Below are 17,210 nucleotides of genomic sequence, written 5' to 3'. Positions count from 1 at the left end.
TGTGTATGTATGTGTGTGTATGTGTGTATGTATGTGTATGTGTGTGTGTATGTGTGTGTATGTGTGTGTGTATGTATGTGTGTATGTATGTGTGTGTATGTGTATGTATGTGTGTATGTGTATGTATGTGTGTATGTGTGTATGTGTGTGTATGTATGTGTGTATGTATGTGTGTGTATGTGTGTATGTATGTGTGTGTATGTGTGTGTGTATGTGTGTGTATGTGTGTGTGTATGTATGTGTGTATGTATGTGTGTGTATGTGTATGTATGTGTATGTATGTGTGTATGTGTGTATGTGTGTGTATGTATGTGTGTATGTATGTGTGTATGTGTATGTATGTATATGTGTGTGTGTCCACGCATCTCGGTGTAGTAAGCCGCCCCTGCCCGGCTCTGCTTAGTATTCTATGAATATATAATCAGCCCCGCGCCTCATATTTCACACACAGCCGGCGGCGCGACTTGCGGCGATCGATAGCCGTGACCACGGCGAGACAGCGGGCACAGCACAGCGCCCGCTCCGCGTGCTCCGTGTGTGTGTGTGGGACACTGGGGGTGTGTGTGTGTGACACTGTGTGTGTGTGGGACACTGTGTGTGTGTGTGTGTGGGACACTGTGTGTGTGTGTGGGACACTGTGTGTGTGTGTGGGACACTGTGTGTGTGTGGGACACTGTGTGTGTGTGTGGGACACTGTGTGTGTGTGGGACACTGTGTGTGTGTGTGACACTGTGTGTGTGTGGGACACTGTGTGTGTGTGTGGGACACTGGGGGTGTGTGGGACACTGTGTGTGTGTGTGGGACACTGTGTGTGTGTGGGACACTGTGTGTGTGTGTGTGTGGGACACTGTGTGTGTGTGGCACACTGGGGGTGTGTGTGTGTGGGACACTGGGGGTGTGTGTGTGAGACACTGTGTGTGTGTGTGGGACACTGTGTGTGTGTGTGTGTGGGACACTGTGTGTGTGTGTGAGACACTGTGTGTGTGTGTAGGACACTGTGTGTGTGTGGGACACTGTGTGTGTGTGTGGGACACTGTGTGTGTGTGTGTGGGACACTGTGTGTGTGTGGGACACTGTGTGTGTGTGTGGGACACTGTGTGTGTGTGGGACACTGTGTGTGTGTGTGGGACACTGGGGGTGTGTGGGACACTGTGTGTGTGTGTGACACTGTGTGTGTGTGGGACACTGTGTGTGTGTGGGACACTGTGTGTGTGTGTGGAACACTGTGTGTGTGTGTGGCACACTGGGGGTGTGTGTGTGTGGGACACTGGGGGTGTGTGTGTGGGACACTGTGTGTGTGTGGGACACTGTGTGTGTGTGGGACACTGTGTGTGTGTGTGTGGGACACTGTGTGTGTGTGGGACACTGTGTGTGTGTGTGGGACACTGTGTGTGTGTGTGGGACACTGTGTGTGTGTGGGACACTGTGTGTGTGTGTGGGACACTGTGTGTGTGTGTGGGACACTGTGTGTGTGTGTGGGACACTGTGTGTGTGTGTGGGACACTGTGTGTGGGACACTGTGTGTGTGTGTGGGACACTTTGTGTGTGTGGAACACTGTGTGTGTGTGGGACACTGTGTGTGTGTGTGGGACACGGGGGTGTGTGTGAGATACTGGGGGTGTGTGTGTGGGGCACTGTGTTTATGTGTGGGACACTGTGTGTGTGTGGGACACTGTGTGTGTGGGACACTGTGTGTGTGTGTGGGAGACTTGGGTGTGTGTGGGACACTGGGGGTGTGTGTGTGGGACACTGTGTGTGTGGGACACTGTGTGTGTGTGTGGGACACTGTGTGTGTGTGGGATACTGTGTGTGTGTGGGACACTGTGTGTGTGTGGGACACTGTGTGTGTGTGAGACACTGTGTGTGTGGGACACTGTGTGTGTGTGGGACACTGGGGGTGTGTGGGACACTGTGTGTGTGTGTGGGACACTGTGTGTGTGTGTGTGTGGGACACTGTGTGTGTGTGGGACACTGTGTGTGTGTGTGGGACACTGTGTGTGTGTGTGTGTGGGACACTGTGTGTGTGTGGGACACTGTGTGTGTGTGGGACACTTGGGTGTGTGTGTGACACGCGGGGGGGGGGGGGTTGTGACACTGGGGGGGGGGGGGGGGGGGGAGGCGGGGGGTGTGACACTGGGAGGGAAGTGTGTGGGACACGGGGAGGGTGTGCAACAATGGGGGGGGGGTGTGGCAATGAGGGGGTGGGGGGTGTGGAACAATGGGGGGTGGTGTGGGACAATGCGGGTTGGTGTGGTACAATGAGGGGGGGGGGGTGTGACAATGAGGGGGTGGGGGGTGTGGGACAATGCGGGGTGGTGTGGGACAATGGGGGGGGGGGGGTTCTGCTGCTGCCCTCTCGGTACACGGCGCGTCAGGGGTTGTCTCCTGTTTCCTTTCCAACTTTAATAATAATAAAAATAATAATCAACACAACTCGTCATCGTTAATTGGCAGAAAACATCTTACGAATAAACACATCTCATAAATAAAAATATCTCACAAATAAAAATATACTTCCAATAAAAAAATATCACGAATAAAAAAGATGTCACAAATAAAAACGTCCCACAAACAAAAACATCTTAGAAAAAAAAAAAACATCTCATTAATTAAAAATATCTTACAAATAAAAATATGTTACAAATAAAAATATCTTACAAATAAAAAAATCACGAATGGAAAATATCTCACAAATAAAAACGTCTCACAAATAAAACATATCTCACAAATAAAAATATCTTACAAATAAAAACATTGAAAAAAATCTCACAAATAAAAAATATATTACAAATAAAGATATATCATGAATGAAAATAACTTATAAATAAAGACATTAAAAAATCTCACGGATAAAAACATTTTATAATAAAATCCCAGTGCGGCAGCGGACAGCGATCCATACGATTCAATGTGACCCCCTGATTCTTATTCGTAATTGAACCACAACTGATAGGAGTGAAACAGACATCAGAATCAGCTTCGTTAATTCGACTGCACGAGGAATCCGATGAGCTATGAAGCTCTTTCACAGATGTCAAGTAAGGGACACGGGGCCAGAAAACTTACAACGACGAACAATACAAATTAAAACAACGATAGGAGGCGCAGCGTAGATAACAGGTCGGAAAGAAGCCTAAAAAATATACGCAAAAGTACACATTGCACAAAGTACGCGTGTTCCTGCCGGATTTTTCTCAAACGCTTGCACAACACAAACAGCATCAACAATGCCTCTCGATCTGCTGGCGCGGGTGGTGATGGTGGGGGTGGTGGTGGTGGGGGGTAGTGGGGTGGTGGTGGGTTGGTGGTGGGGGGTGGTGGTGGGTTGGTGGTGGGGGGGTGGTGGTGGTGGGTTGGTGGGTGGTGGTGGGGGTTTATTCCTCCACTCGGGAGACGCAGCGGCTGCGCCGTGGCGAGCGGCATCATCGGGACGCACGGCTCAGCGATTCGATCTCCGGGCGCGCCAGTTGGAACCTGCGGCCACGGTTTTTAACAACAACAAACAACAACAACAACAAAACACCCAATCCCAAACCGGCTCTGTCCATCCAGCGGTATACACAAATACATTAACACTTTAAAATGAATAAGCACAAATTAACTTCAAATAATTAACTCCAATAAACAAAGGGCGCGCACACGTTGAGTCGATGGGCGTGCAGGTTTTTGTTGTTGTTGTTTGCTACGCGCTGTGGGGTAAAGCGTGGGTAACCCCCGCGTCTTCCAAGACGTCTGGCACCAGCGTGGAGGTGTCGGAGAAATGAACGTCTACAAGAAGAGGAGAGAGGGGGGGGGGGGGGCTCTTCACCGGAGCTTCCTCTAAAGTTGAAGACCCCCACCACCCGCCCCGTTCCGCGCGCAGTGGCGTGAGGCACGCAAATTGCAGGCCTGCGCCTTTATCTCTACAATACACACGTGACAAAGACTTCCCCGTAAATTACTTTGTCGCCTCTTTAAGTCAAGCGCTGATGCATCGATTAATCGTTGATTATTTTTTTTATTACCCCCCTCCCATCATTTTCACATCACCCCCACCCCCACCCACCACGCTTGACTTACAGCTTCAGCATCTCCCTCCTCCCGCGCCTCCACCCCCCACCGTGGCCTCCCCCTCTCCACCCCCCCCTCCCGCCCGCTTTGTCTCTCTCCCAGGGTCTCTCTGCCCCGGGGAGGCATTGGCTAAATGGCGTTTTAATGGCACTAAATGTGGAATTCTAAAGATTTGTGTCGAGCCAAAATGACCACACCGTCCCACATGACCAGCGTGTGTGTTGTGTCTGTGCGTCTGTCCCAGCGCGTGTGCCCGCTTTGCGTCCGTGTCGGTGACAGCGCGCCGCGCTACGAAAACCGGCGACCCGGGTTCGATTCTCGTCCACGGCCAACACCAGTGACGACTATCTGAACGGGTCCTTGACCACCCCTAAGTCGACTCAGCCTCAAATGAGTACCTGGTCCGGTGTGTAAACTTCGCCACTGCTGAGACAAAGGCGGCCGGGCGTGGTGTTGGTCACCCACCCGCTCGTGTGCCGTACCGGCCTTCATAGGTGCTCGCTCGCAGCACTTGCCCCAACAGTCTGTTTCACGCTATACGGGGGATCTTTGTGTGTATGGGGAGCGGTAGTGGAGCGGTTAGCGCGCTGCGCTACGATCCCGGCCACCAGACTTCGATTCCCGCTCACGGCCAATAACAGTGACAGTGAATACTGTATTTGAACTGGCCCTGGGCCTCCCTTAGGTCGATTCACCCTTAAACGAGTATAGTACCTGGTGCGGTGTGTAAAACATCGCCACTGGGGAGACAAAGGCGGTCGGGTGTGGTGCTGGCCAGCCACCCCCTCGTGTGCCGCGTCCAGCCTTCATAGGCTCTTGCTAACAGCACTTGCCCCAACAGTCTGTGAAGGACTATACGGGGTATCTTTGTCTTTACAGGGTGTGTGTGTGCAGTGTGCGTGTCCCCTCCCCGTTCCACATGGCTTATCTCGGCGTTCTCCGGTTTCCTCCTCCCAAAGCCAAAAACAACACACACACCATGTAACTGGTATTGGCCAAACATCTCAATGTTGAATAATTACACGCAAATGACTCAACAACATCGCCTCCCAACTACACTTCAAAGGAAGTCTTATGTCTCGGTGAGGTTTTCCCTGGGTATACAAGTCTCATAATAAAAAAAAAAACTATTATAAAGATAAGCTCACTTTGCGGGAGTGAATCAGATTGTCAGATGGAGCGCGCGTAGGGGAGGCCACTATCTAGCAGTGGATAAGATCATGGCTCACGAGGATCATCGCATCCGTGGCCAATAATCACACGCGGCCCTACCCCGTCCATCTCGTACCCTCCAACCCCAACCCAACTCTTTACTCCCAGGGTCCCCTCTCCCCACCTCCATCCCCCCACCTCCCCCCACCTCCCCCCACGTCCGAGTTCAACCCCCACACCGCATCCCCTTGGGGAAGTCACGTGGCCTGGGATTAATGTTCCGTGAAAACGGCGCTGCACCCGAGGCTGCGTGGAATTGGGGTCCAGGTGAGGGTGGAGGGGGTGGGGGTCGGAGGTGTGGGGGGAGGGGGCGGGTTGGAGATGGAGGCGCAGGGGGAGAGGGAAATGGTGGTGGGGGGGGGGGGCAGGAGGTGGGGAGTGGCTCTTGTGGGTCGGTGATGGGACCCTGGGAGATGGTTGGATGTTGACAAATGTGAATGGTGATGATGCTGATGACAATGCCGGGTTTGGAACGGCCTTTTCGTGTTGAGCGTAGGTGGCGGTATGGGCGATGGGATGTTGATAGTTACGTGTTGATGGTACGGGCGACAATGCGATGGTAGAGTGGCGTCGTGGCTACATTATCAGACCAGGTAGTGCAGCTATCGGTACTTAATTTGTCTCGCACGGTCGGCCCTTGGAGGCTGTTGTAGATCGCGGCTCCTTCTTGCCCAATCGCCATCGTCACGCTCACGGTTTCGAACATTTAATGCTGTAGCCACTACAGCTCCCGTAGTACCTCTTTGCAATGTTACGTTTGCATGCTTTGATTGAATTAAAATAAAACGCGGAGCGTAAATGAAAGTATGTCTCCAGATATATAAACGGCAAAGTTGTGAATATGTGTGTCTGTTCAAAATGTTTAGCGTACTTCCCGACATGCAACAAACTGGAAATTTGCCATGTGGGTACTTTCCAGACTGTACACCATGCAAACACTATTAAAATACACTTTTTGGGGGGGGGGGGGGGGAGCTCAATAATGCTTTTATTTTTTGCACAGCAAGTGAGCTGTGACGTCAAATCGGTCACGTGACCCGCGCATGTGGAAGCGTAACGCATTGTAGTGTAGCAGTTAGCGCTACGCCGCGCTACGAACCCGGCGACCCGAGTTCGAATCCCGCTCACGGCCACCACCGGTGACGATTATTTTAACCGGTCCTGCGCCTCCCCTAGATCGAGTCAGCCTCAAACGAGTAACTGCTGTGGCGTGTGAACATCGCCACTGGGGAGACAAAGGCGGCCGCGCGTGGTGGATCCAAGTCCCGGGCGAAGCCTGGTAGTACAGCTAGTTGCATAATAAAGGTTTGTGAGTTAGATCGCGTAAGTATAAAATGTATCGTAACCCTCGGCCAGCCGACACAGAGAGTAAGGTTAGTCACGTAAACAAAACGGCAATTAGTTTGCTACTTCAGCCCACCGGTGCGTTGCAGAGTAAACCCACAACATTTACAAGTTGAATACGACGTTTCGCTGGTAATTACATCCAGGAGGGTTACGACACATTGATAAATAACGCGATATAACCCCCCAAAAAAACTTTATTATGAATAATATTGGTCGCGGAAGCCTACGTGTTAAGCTGAAAGTATTTTGCAAGAAAAAAATAAAATGGTTAAACCGAGTCTTAAATAGTTCCTTATTTTACACCGTTCAAAACATATCTCATATATCTCATAGTGCTTGTGGAGGGAGGGGCGGGGGCAAGCTACCCCTCCCCCCGCTCGTTATGCTAGTTGTGCTAGTTACCCTAGTAACGCTAGTTACACTAGTTATGCTAGTTACCCTAGTATTCACGCGCATTGCGGCTCGTGAAACTTTAGACAAAAATGTCTCTTATTGTTATTTCGGCTGTCGACCGCCTGGGGTCGAGTTATTCTCCGGATAAATACTTTTTTAAAAATGTAAAATAAATACATTTTAACACGTAATTTGACTTGTTTTTAGTGCGAGTAATGTTACACCCGTGGTCGCACACCACGGGTTAGGGGAAGTGGAGTCACGGATGCGACGCATGAACACAAAGGGACGGGGAGAGGGACGAGAGATTAAGAAGAGACGGGGTGCGACTCGAGAGGTAAAAGGACGGAAAAGGAACGGATAAACGGGAGCAGAGGAGTGTGGATGGGGCGGGGGCTGCGTCAGGGCCTGTGATGCTACTGCTGCCGCACGGAGGAGCGGCGTCTGTTTTCACAGGGGGCGGGGACATCGAGTTAGGGGGCGGGATTCAGAGTGGGTGCGGCCATGCAGGAGTCACGTGGTTTACGGGGGTATTGAGCTGATTTGGATGCAGAACGGAAAGGTGGCAAGGCGGAACACGCGACAGCATTGTCCGATATTCTTTGGGTCTTTCGGTAAGGTCACGTAGATAGGTTCAAAGAAAATGACAACAAAAAAAAACTACCGTAGTTTTTTGTTTCATATTTTGAAAAATATTTTTGTTTGAACTTATCCACGTGACTTTCCCGAAAGACCCAAGGAATATTAATTCCTGCAGTTCACGAAAGCTTTAAGTCAGCATTGTCTGATTTGTGTGATTCCCCCCCTTGGCTCTGATTGTCGAGCGTGGCTCGAGGACGACGGCGTCCTATTGGCTGAATGAGATGACGGCTCGGATCTGTCGGTAGGCCCCCGATCGTCTCGTGCCAACAATGAGGCCCGCCGAGAGTTTGTGCGATGATCGCAGCCGTGTGCGTACAACACCTGTCAACAAACAGACAGACAACAACAACAACAACTACACAAATCAGTAAACAAAGAGCATGCTCAACAACAACAACAAATCTCGCGGGGTGTGAAACGAGACGGCCACAGAACCGGTCCCCAGGCACCTTCAGTGGCCTGAGGCGGTGGGGGGGGGCGGGATCCGGGGGGGGGGGGTGCGGATGGTCTGGAGAGAGGGGAGAGGCTAGAGGTGGGGGGGGGGGATGTAAGAGGAGGAGGGGGGGGGTAGGGGAGGGGGGCCCATCTGCTCGCGTCGAGTAACGAATTGCGCTTTAATAAGCGACGCAAGGCGATGGCCTCGACACCGCTGAGCGGGAGTGCGCGCAGTTCCCTTTGGAGACTTCACGTGTCGGATGCCATTTCATTAAATCTGCAGCGAATATGATCGAGCGTTTAGCCACCTAAACACTGGCCCTCGTGCAGAAGCCGCGTCCACCCCTATCCTCATCTTCCCTAACCCGCCTCTCTCTCTAGCTCACCGTCCCATCCGTTTCCTCGCATCCCCTATCCCGTTTAAATATCTTTATTAATTAATGATATTAATTAATTGATAAAGAGCCCTCCCCCCCCCCACCTCCAAATTCGGCGCCTCCGATTAGCACGGCCGGATTCCGTGCAGTTGCTGAAAGAAGCTCGACACGCGCAGGACGCGAAGTGGCAACGCCGGCGTAGCGACGCCCTGGCTCTCACTCAGCGCTGTCGGTTCGGGCGTCGCTTCTTGACGCTCTCACTTCGTCGACTCCTCTCCGAGCCGTCCCTTGTTCCTCGTGCTCTCCCCTCCCCCCCCCCCGTATATCCCTCGAGCCCCCCCCCCTCCCCCACCATCGTCTTTCTCGGAGGCTCTCGCTCACCCTCATTTCCTTCAGACAATCCTCGTCCTCCCCTTCTCTCCAACGGTTGTCGACCGATAGTCGACCCTTTTTAACTTTGTTACCGTCGAATTTTCCCTCCAGTCGTTTTGAATAAGTCTGACCGTAACGAATCCTCTGTGAGGCCCTCCCAGCACCAACCAGAGGCTCCCAACGCACGTTCCTGACCATTTTCCTCCAATAGCTTTGAATTTTAAATTTTACCTCCAATCGCTTTGAATAAGTCTGACCGTAACGAATCCTCTGTGAGGCCCTCCCTGCACTAACCAGAGGCCGTCTGCGCGTGTAGCCCGCACGGCAAGTGGCCTCTATGTTTCGGTCTTCACACCTGGGACACGAATGACAAGGTTCGCTCCGAGCGGCTCTTGGCCATAGCGTCCGTGGTCGACCGTGCCTGCTGCTTTCGCCCCTGTACAACGACAACAACAACAACTCAACATTTTGATTTAAAGCTTTCGTGACTGCAGTGATTCATATTCTCGGTTCTTTCGGTAAAGTCACGTTGAAGGGAAACAATAAAATAATAAAATATAGAACAATACAAGATATATTTATATATTTTATTATTTTATTGTTTCCCTTCAACGTGACTTTACCGAAAGAACTAAGAATAAAACAACTCAACAATACAATGGCGAAGATTCCCCGTATAGGCATTGACAGGCTGTCGGGGCAAGTGCTGTTAGCGGTAGCAGCAGCTGTGTAGAGTAGCCGTGGCACTGGTGCGTGGACAGGACCACGCTCGGCCACCTTTGTCTCCCCCGTGCTGATGTTTACTCGGGGTACTCATTTAAGGCTGAGTCGACCTCGGTTGGAGGCCACAGGGCCGCTTCAATGTTGGCCGCATGGAATGGAGGCGTGTGGCGTCTGTTTATTCATATTGGTTAGGTACGTTCAGGCCGGGTGTCCTTCTCGACTTCGCCATCTATCTGTACAGTGAGGGAAAAAAGTATTTGATCCCCTGTTGATTTTGTACGTTTGCCCACTGACAAAGAAATTATCAGTCTATAATTTTAATGGTAGGTTTATTTGAACAGTGAGAGACAGAATAACAACAACAAAAAAATCCAGAAAAATGCATGTCAAAAATATTATAAATTGATTTTCATTTTAATGAGGGAAATAAGTATTTGACCCCCTCTCAATCAGAAAGATTTCTGGCTCCCAGGTGTCTTTTATACAGGTAACGAGCTGAGATTAGGAGCACACTCTTAAAGGGAGTGCTCCTAATCTCATCTTGGTACCTGTATAAAAGACACCCGTCCACAGAAGCAATCAATAAATCAGATTCCAAACTCTCCACCATGGCAAAGAGCAAAGAGGTCTCCAAGGATGCCAGGGACAAGATTGTAGACCTACACAAGGCTGGAATGGGCTACAAGACCATTGCCAAGCCGCTTGGTGAGAAGGTGACAACAGTTGGTGCGATTATTCGCAAATGGAAGAAACACAAAAAAAACTGTCAATCTCCCACGGCCTGGGGCTCCATGCAAAATCTCACTTCGTGGAGTTACAATGATCATGAGAACGGTGAGGAATCAGCCCAGAACTACACGGGATGATCTTGTCAATGATCTCAAGGCAGCTGGGATCATAGTCACCAAGAAAACAATCGGTAACACACTACGCCGTGAAGGACTGAAATCCTGCAGTCCCCGCAAGGTCCCCCTGCTCAAGAAAGCACAAATACATGCCCGTCTGAAGTTTGCCAATGAACATCTGAATGATTCAGAGGACACCTGGGTGAAAGTGTTGTGGTCAGATGAGACCAAAATGGAGCTCTTTGGCATCAACTCAACTCGCCGTGTTTGGAGGAGGAGGAATGCTGCCTATGACCCCAAGAGCACCATCCCCACCGTCAAACATGGAGGTGGAAACATTATGCTTTGGGGGTGTATTTCTGCTAAGGGGACAGGACAACTTCACCGCATCAAAGGGACGATGGACGGGGTCATGTACCGTAAAATCTTGAGTGAGAACCTCCTTCCCTCAGCCAGGGCATTGAAAATGGGTCGTGGATGGGTATTCCAGCATGACAATGACCCAAAACACACGGCCAAGGCAACAAAGGAGTGGCTCAAGAAGAAGCGGCCTAGCCAGTCTCCAAACCTTAATCCCATAGAAAATCTGTGGAGGGAGCTGAAGGTTCGAGTTGCCAAACGTCAGCCTCGAAACCTTAATGACTTGGAGAAGATCTGCAAAGAGGAGTGGGACAAAATCTCTCCTGAGATGTGTGCAACCTAGTGGCCAACTACAAGAAACGTCTGACCTCTGTGATTGCCAACAAGGGGTTTGCCACCAAGTACTAAGTCATGTTTTGCAGAGGGGTCAATTACTTATTTCCCTCATTAAAATGCAAATCAATTTATAACTTTTGACATGCGTTTTTATGGATTTTTGTTGGTGTTATTCTGTCTCTCACTGTTCAAACAAACCTACCATTCAAATTATCGACTGATCATTTCTTTGTCAGTGTGCAAACATACAAAATCAGCAGAGGATCAAATACTTATTTTCCCTCACTGTACGTCCCTCGACCCAGCCAGACAGCCAGACAGCCAGTCAGCCAGCCAGCCAGCAAAACTTAAAACAATCTATCTTCATATTCTAGCATGATATTCTCCGCGAGACTGCTAACGATTCCGTCGCGTTATGGATTGAGATGAACTCAGCTCGTGTGCGGGAAGGCGCTAGCGGATTACAATCCATCAGCACCTTCCCTATGAACGTCGTCGCGTCGGGAGAGATATCGCGACGCATAGGGGGTGGCCTCCTCTATCCAGAAGTGGATTGATAATTACCTATGATGCTGATGATGATGCTGATGATGATGCTGATCCCTTGATCTCAGCTCCCGGGACTCGAACCTTGCACCCCTAATCCTGCGCAGTGGGACAGGCGAGGCACGTGGGCACGACGCGTGACAGCGGGGAGAGGGGGGGGGGAAGTGGGGGAGGTGAAGGTCACCTCGACCCAACCACGGGGAGCGACGACCTTGAGTTAGCATGGGGGGGGGGGGGGTGAGAGCTTGGAAGGTGGAGGAGTGATCTGTGTATTACAATCGTCATCGGAGCGGTGGCGCAGTGGTTAGCAGCGCTTTGTGCTCCTCGCACGGGTAACGGAGTTGGATCCCCAGCCGCGGCTCGCATCAGTGTCGAGGCGATGTTGTTTCACCAAGTGCTGCGGGATACCTCCTTCACCAACCCGCACGCACTGCCCTCAGTGCTGAAGTATGGTCAAACAATGCCCATGGCCGACACGGCGTGGGGCTGCCTTCACCCAGCAGTGGATTAACATAAGGGGGCTATACATAAAAATAAGAATGCCAATCATCATCATCATCATCATGGGTCATGATTAGTCCACTCCTGGATTAGGGTGTTCCCGAACCGTCGCCACAACAATAGTTATACTGTCCTTTGATTCATAATGAGTTTTTTCTCGGGTTAGACCGTGGTATGCCCTCGACCACCTGGCTAGAGCCAAAGCAAACTATTGAATTATTTCCTTTAATGTCACCAGGTAAGGCAACGATGAGCTGCGTGGCTCATTTTCAGAAGCGACCTGGCCACGCATGATGGCTCAACGCAGCGGCTTTATCATCATCATGTGGCAATTTATAGCCGCCAAATACTCTAAACGCGTCATGTTGATTCTAAATGCGGAGGGAAAACCCGGAGGACCTGGATAAAAACCCACGTGACCACGGGGAGAGAGAGAGAGAGACACGCAGAGCTTTATAACTCATCGGATTCCTCCAATATAAATAAATACTCTGATTCTAATTCTGGACAACGGCACCCGCATAGGATCGGTGGCCCATGTATCGATGTTGAAGAGATACAGATAAAGTCAGAGACTAGAGAGAAAGAATACGGAAATGGTGACTGGACTTTAACAGGACAAAGGGATTCCACAGAGCCGTTTGTTGAATATTTGGAGAACGCTGCTTTTTATGTAAATGATATGTTAAATTATTTCTTATTTTACCAGGTAAGGCCCACTGAGCTAAGTAGCCCTTTTTCAGAAGCGACCTGGGCCGGAAATGATAGCCCAACGAAGTGGCTTATCATGTGGACATTTAGAACAGCCGAAATACTCGAAACGCACGTTTATATAAATGTGGAAGGAAACCCCGGAGGACCCGGAGACAAATCCACGCGACCACCACGAGGAGAGAGACACGCAAACTCCACACGTACAGCAGCAGGCGTCAAGGGGTTGGGAATCGAACCGACGACCTCCTGCATACCGGGCGAGGGAGTTAACATCTCGCCACCGCTACCCGGTGGCACGTGCGCTTGATGATGACCGTCACTGATAAAAAAAAAACACAAAGGCGGCTTGGTGCGCTTCTGGCGCACGGATCACCATCGTCAACCCCGTGTTGGTGGGGTGCTCGCGAAAAGCAAATCCCTCACCCTTCGTCACCTCCTCCTCCTCCTCAACGGAGGATCTTTGTGTTTCGTGTTTGGTGACGGTGGGTGGAGGAGGCGGGGTTCAGGGCGACTGCCCCCCCCCCCTCCACCCCATCCCACTCCCCCCACAATGGACCCACCACCCCCCCCCCCCACTTTTCGTTTTCCTCCGCCCCCCCCACCACCACCACCACCACCACCCAGCCCCCCATCCCCACAACCAACTCCCCGTATCCACCCGGTGCTAAAAGACGACTGATGAATGACGGTCATTTGAGCAATGATGGACAATGCTTGTGCACGCGCGCGTAAAGCTACGGCAGCCTTGGACACGAGGGGGAGAGACACACAAAGACAAAGATCCCCCGGATAGCCTCAAACAGACTGTTGGGGCAAGTGCTGTTCGCGAGCACTGATGAAGGCAGTCACGGCACAAGAGAGGGGTGGTTGGCCAGCACCACGCAAGGCTGCCTTTGTCTCTCCAGCGGCGATGTTTATTGCACACCGCACCAGGTACTCATTTGAGGCTGACCCGACCTAGGGGAGGCCCATGAGCGGGTATCGAACTTGGGTCGCCAGGTTCGTAGCGCGGTGCACGAACCGCTACACTACTAGGGGGGAAGACACAAAGAGGAAGACACACAGATTGACAAGGCGAGTACAAAGATCCCCCGTATAGCCTTAAAATAATGTTGGGGCAAGTGCTGTTAGCGAGTAGCACCAATAAAGGCCGGAAGAGCACGTGCGATAATTGGATTTGGCCAATACCTTGTTCGGCCGCACCAGGTACGTAGATACACACAGACAGACAGATAGACATATAGAGAGACAGGTACACAGAGATACACGGAGCTGGAGGTGCCGACATAGATACACACAGACACATAGAGACACATACAAAAAAAGACAAAGATCCCCCATATCGCCTTAACAGACTGTAGGGGCAAGTGCTGTTAGCGAGCACCTATAAAGGCCGGAACGGCACACGAGGTGGGTATCCAACACCACGCCCGGGCGTCTCTGTCTCCCTAGTGGCGATGTTTACACACCGCACCAGGTACTCATTTGAGGCCGAGTCGACCTAGGGGAGGCCCAGGACCGGTTCAGATAATCGTCACCGGTGTTGGTCGTGAGCGGGAATCAAACTTGGGACGCCGGGTTCGTAGCGCAGCGTGCTAACCGCTACACCACCGCTCCCCACACGTAGATACACACACACACATAGATACACACACACATAGTAAAATACACGCAGACAAAGACAAAGGACCGCCGTATAGCCTTAACAGACTGTTGGGGCAACTGTCGTTAGCGAGCACCCATGACGGCCGGCGCCACCCTGATGTTACTCACTTGAGGCTAAGTCATCCTACAAGGGACAGAAAGGAACCTCTTCAATGATTCGCCGCTATCATTGGTGATGAGCGCGTGAGTGGAACTTTGGTTGCCGGGTTCGTAGCGTAGTGAAGTAACTGATGCGCCGCTTCTCCCTGCCCGCGGAGTGCGCCTGGGATCCTCACTCTCATGTCACTCTCATGTCACTCTCATGTCACTCTCGTGTCACTCTCATGTCACTCTCATGTCACTCTCATGTCACTCTCATGTCACTCTCGTCTCACTCTCATGTCACTCTCGTGTCACTCTCATGTTACTCTAATCTCACTCTCATGTCACTCTCATGTCACTCTCGTCTCACTCTCATGTCACTCTCGTCTCACTCTCATGTCACTCTCATGTCATTCTCATGTCACTCTCGTCTCACTCTCATGTCACTCTCATGTCACTCTAATGTCACTCTCGTGTCACTCTCATGTCACTCTCATGTCACTCTCATGTCAATCTCGTCTCACTCTCATGGCACTCTCATCTCACTCTCATGTCACTCTCATGTCACTCTCATGTCACTCTCGTCTCACTCTCATGTCACTCTCATGTCACTCTCGTCTCACTATTATGTCACTCTCATGTCACTCTCATGTCACTCTCGTCTCACTCTCATGTCACTCTCATGTCACTCTCATGCCACTCTCATGTCACTCTCGTCTCACTCTCATGTCACTCTCATGTCACTCTCGTCTCACTCTCATGTCACTCTCATGTCACTCTCATGTCACTCTAATCTCACTCTCGTCTCACTCTCATGTCACTCTCATGTCACTCTAATCTCACTCTCGTCTCACTCTCATGTCACTCTCGTCTCACTCTCATGTCACTCTCATCTCACTCTCATGTCACTCTCATGTCACTCTCGTCTCACTCTCATGTCACTCTCGTCTCACTCTCATGTCACTCTCATGTCATTCTCATGTCACTCTCGTCTCACTCTCATGTCACTCTCATGTCACTCTCATGTCAATCTCGTCTCACGCTCATGGCACTCTCATCTCACTCTCATGTCACTCTCATGTCACTCTCATGTCACTCTCGTCTCACTCTCATGTCACTCTCATGTCACTCTCGTCTCACTATTATGTCACTCTCATGTCACTCTCATGTCACCCTCATCTCACTCTCATGTCACTCTCATGTCACTCTCGTCTCACTCTCATGTCACTCTCATGTCACTCTCGTCTCACTATCATGTCACTCTCATGTCACTCTCATGCCACTCTCATGTCACTCTCATTTCACTCTCATGTCACTCTCATGTCACTCTCGTCTCACTCTCATGTCACTCTCATGTCACTCTCATGTTATTCCCATGTCACTCTCATGTCACTCTCGTCTCACTCTCATGTCACTCTCATGTCACTCTCGTCTCACTATCATGTCACTCTCATGTCACTCTCATGTCACTCTCGTCTCACTCTCATGTCACTCTCATGTCACTCTCATGTCAATCTCATGTCACTCTCGTCTCACTCTCATGTCACTCTCATGTCACTCTCATGTCACTCTCATGTTATTCCCATGTCACTCTCATGTCACTTTCATGTCACTCTCGTCTCACTCTCATGTCACTCTCATGTCACTCTCATGTCACTCTCATGTTATTCCCATGTCACTCTCGTCTCACTCTCATGTCACTCTCATGTCACTCTCGTCTCACTCTCATGTCACTCTCGTCTCACTCTCATGTCACTCTCATGTCACTCTCGTCTCACTCTCATCTCACTCTCGTTTCACTCTCATGTCACTCTCGTCTCACTCTCATGTCACTCTCATGTCACTCTCATGTCACTCTCGTCTCACTCTCATGTCACTCTCATGTCACTCTCATGTAACTCTCGTCTCACTCTCATGTCACTCTCGTTTCACTCTCATGTCACTCTCATGTCACTCTCATGTCACTCTCGTCTCACTCTCATGTCACTCTCATGTCACTCTCATGTCACTCTCGTCTCACTCTCATGTCACTCTCATGTCACTCTCATGTCACTCTCATGTTACTCCCATGTCACTCTCATGTCAATATCATGTCACTCTCGTCTCACTCTCATGTCACTCTCATGTCACTCTCATGTCACTCTCGTCTCACTCTCATGTCACTCTCATGTCACTCTCATGTAACTCTCGTCTCACTCTCATGTCACTCTCGTTTCACTCTCATGTCACTCTCATGTCACTCTCGTCTCACTATTATGTCACTCTCATGTCACTCTCATGTCACTCTCATCTCACTCTCATGTCACTCTCATGTCACTCTCGTCTCACTCTCATGTCACTCTCATGTCACTCTCGTCTCACTATCATGTCACTCTCATGTCACTCTCATGTCACTCTCATGCCACTCTCATTTCACTCTCATGTCACTCTCATGTCACTCTCGTCTCACTCTCATGTCACTCTCATGTCACTCTCATGTTACTCCCATGTCACTCTCGTCTCACTATCATGCCACTCTCATGTCACTCTCATGTCACTCTCGTCTCACTCTCATGTCACTCTCGTCTCACTCTCATGTCACTCTCATGTCAATCTCATGTCACTCTCGTCT

At 50.6% G+C, this 17,210-nt stretch overlaps 1 long non-coding RNA gene across 1 annotated transcript in view; it reads right to left on the bottom strand.

The window, feature by feature from the left end:
* Positions 1 to 6,238: 6,238 nt before the first annotated feature.
* Positions 6,239 to 17,210, bottom strand: part of LOC142930377 (uncharacterized) — a 35,119-nt gene continuing 24,147 nt past the window's right edge. Inside the window, exons 2-3 of the long non-coding RNA XR_012946339.1 lie at positions 9,184 to 9,264; positions 6,239 to 7,965 (exon numbers count right to left, since the gene is read on the bottom strand). This is a non-coding gene — a long non-coding RNA (uncharacterized LOC142930377). The remainder of the gene's footprint in view (positions 7,966 to 9,183; positions 9,265 to 17,210) is intronic.

This window comes from Petromyzon marinus, chromosome 38 (assembly GCF_048934315.1).
Source record: "Petromyzon marinus isolate PM22_M1 ecotype Great Lakes invasive population chromosome 38, UKy_Petmar_22M1.pri1.0, whole genome shotgun sequence".
Classification (NCBI taxonomy): Eukaryota; Metazoa; Chordata; class Hyperoartia; order Petromyzontiformes; family Petromyzontidae; genus Petromyzon; species Petromyzon marinus.
The sequence above is the reverse complement of the archived record's forward strand: the minus strand, read 5'-3'. Positions and strand labels throughout refer to the sequence as shown.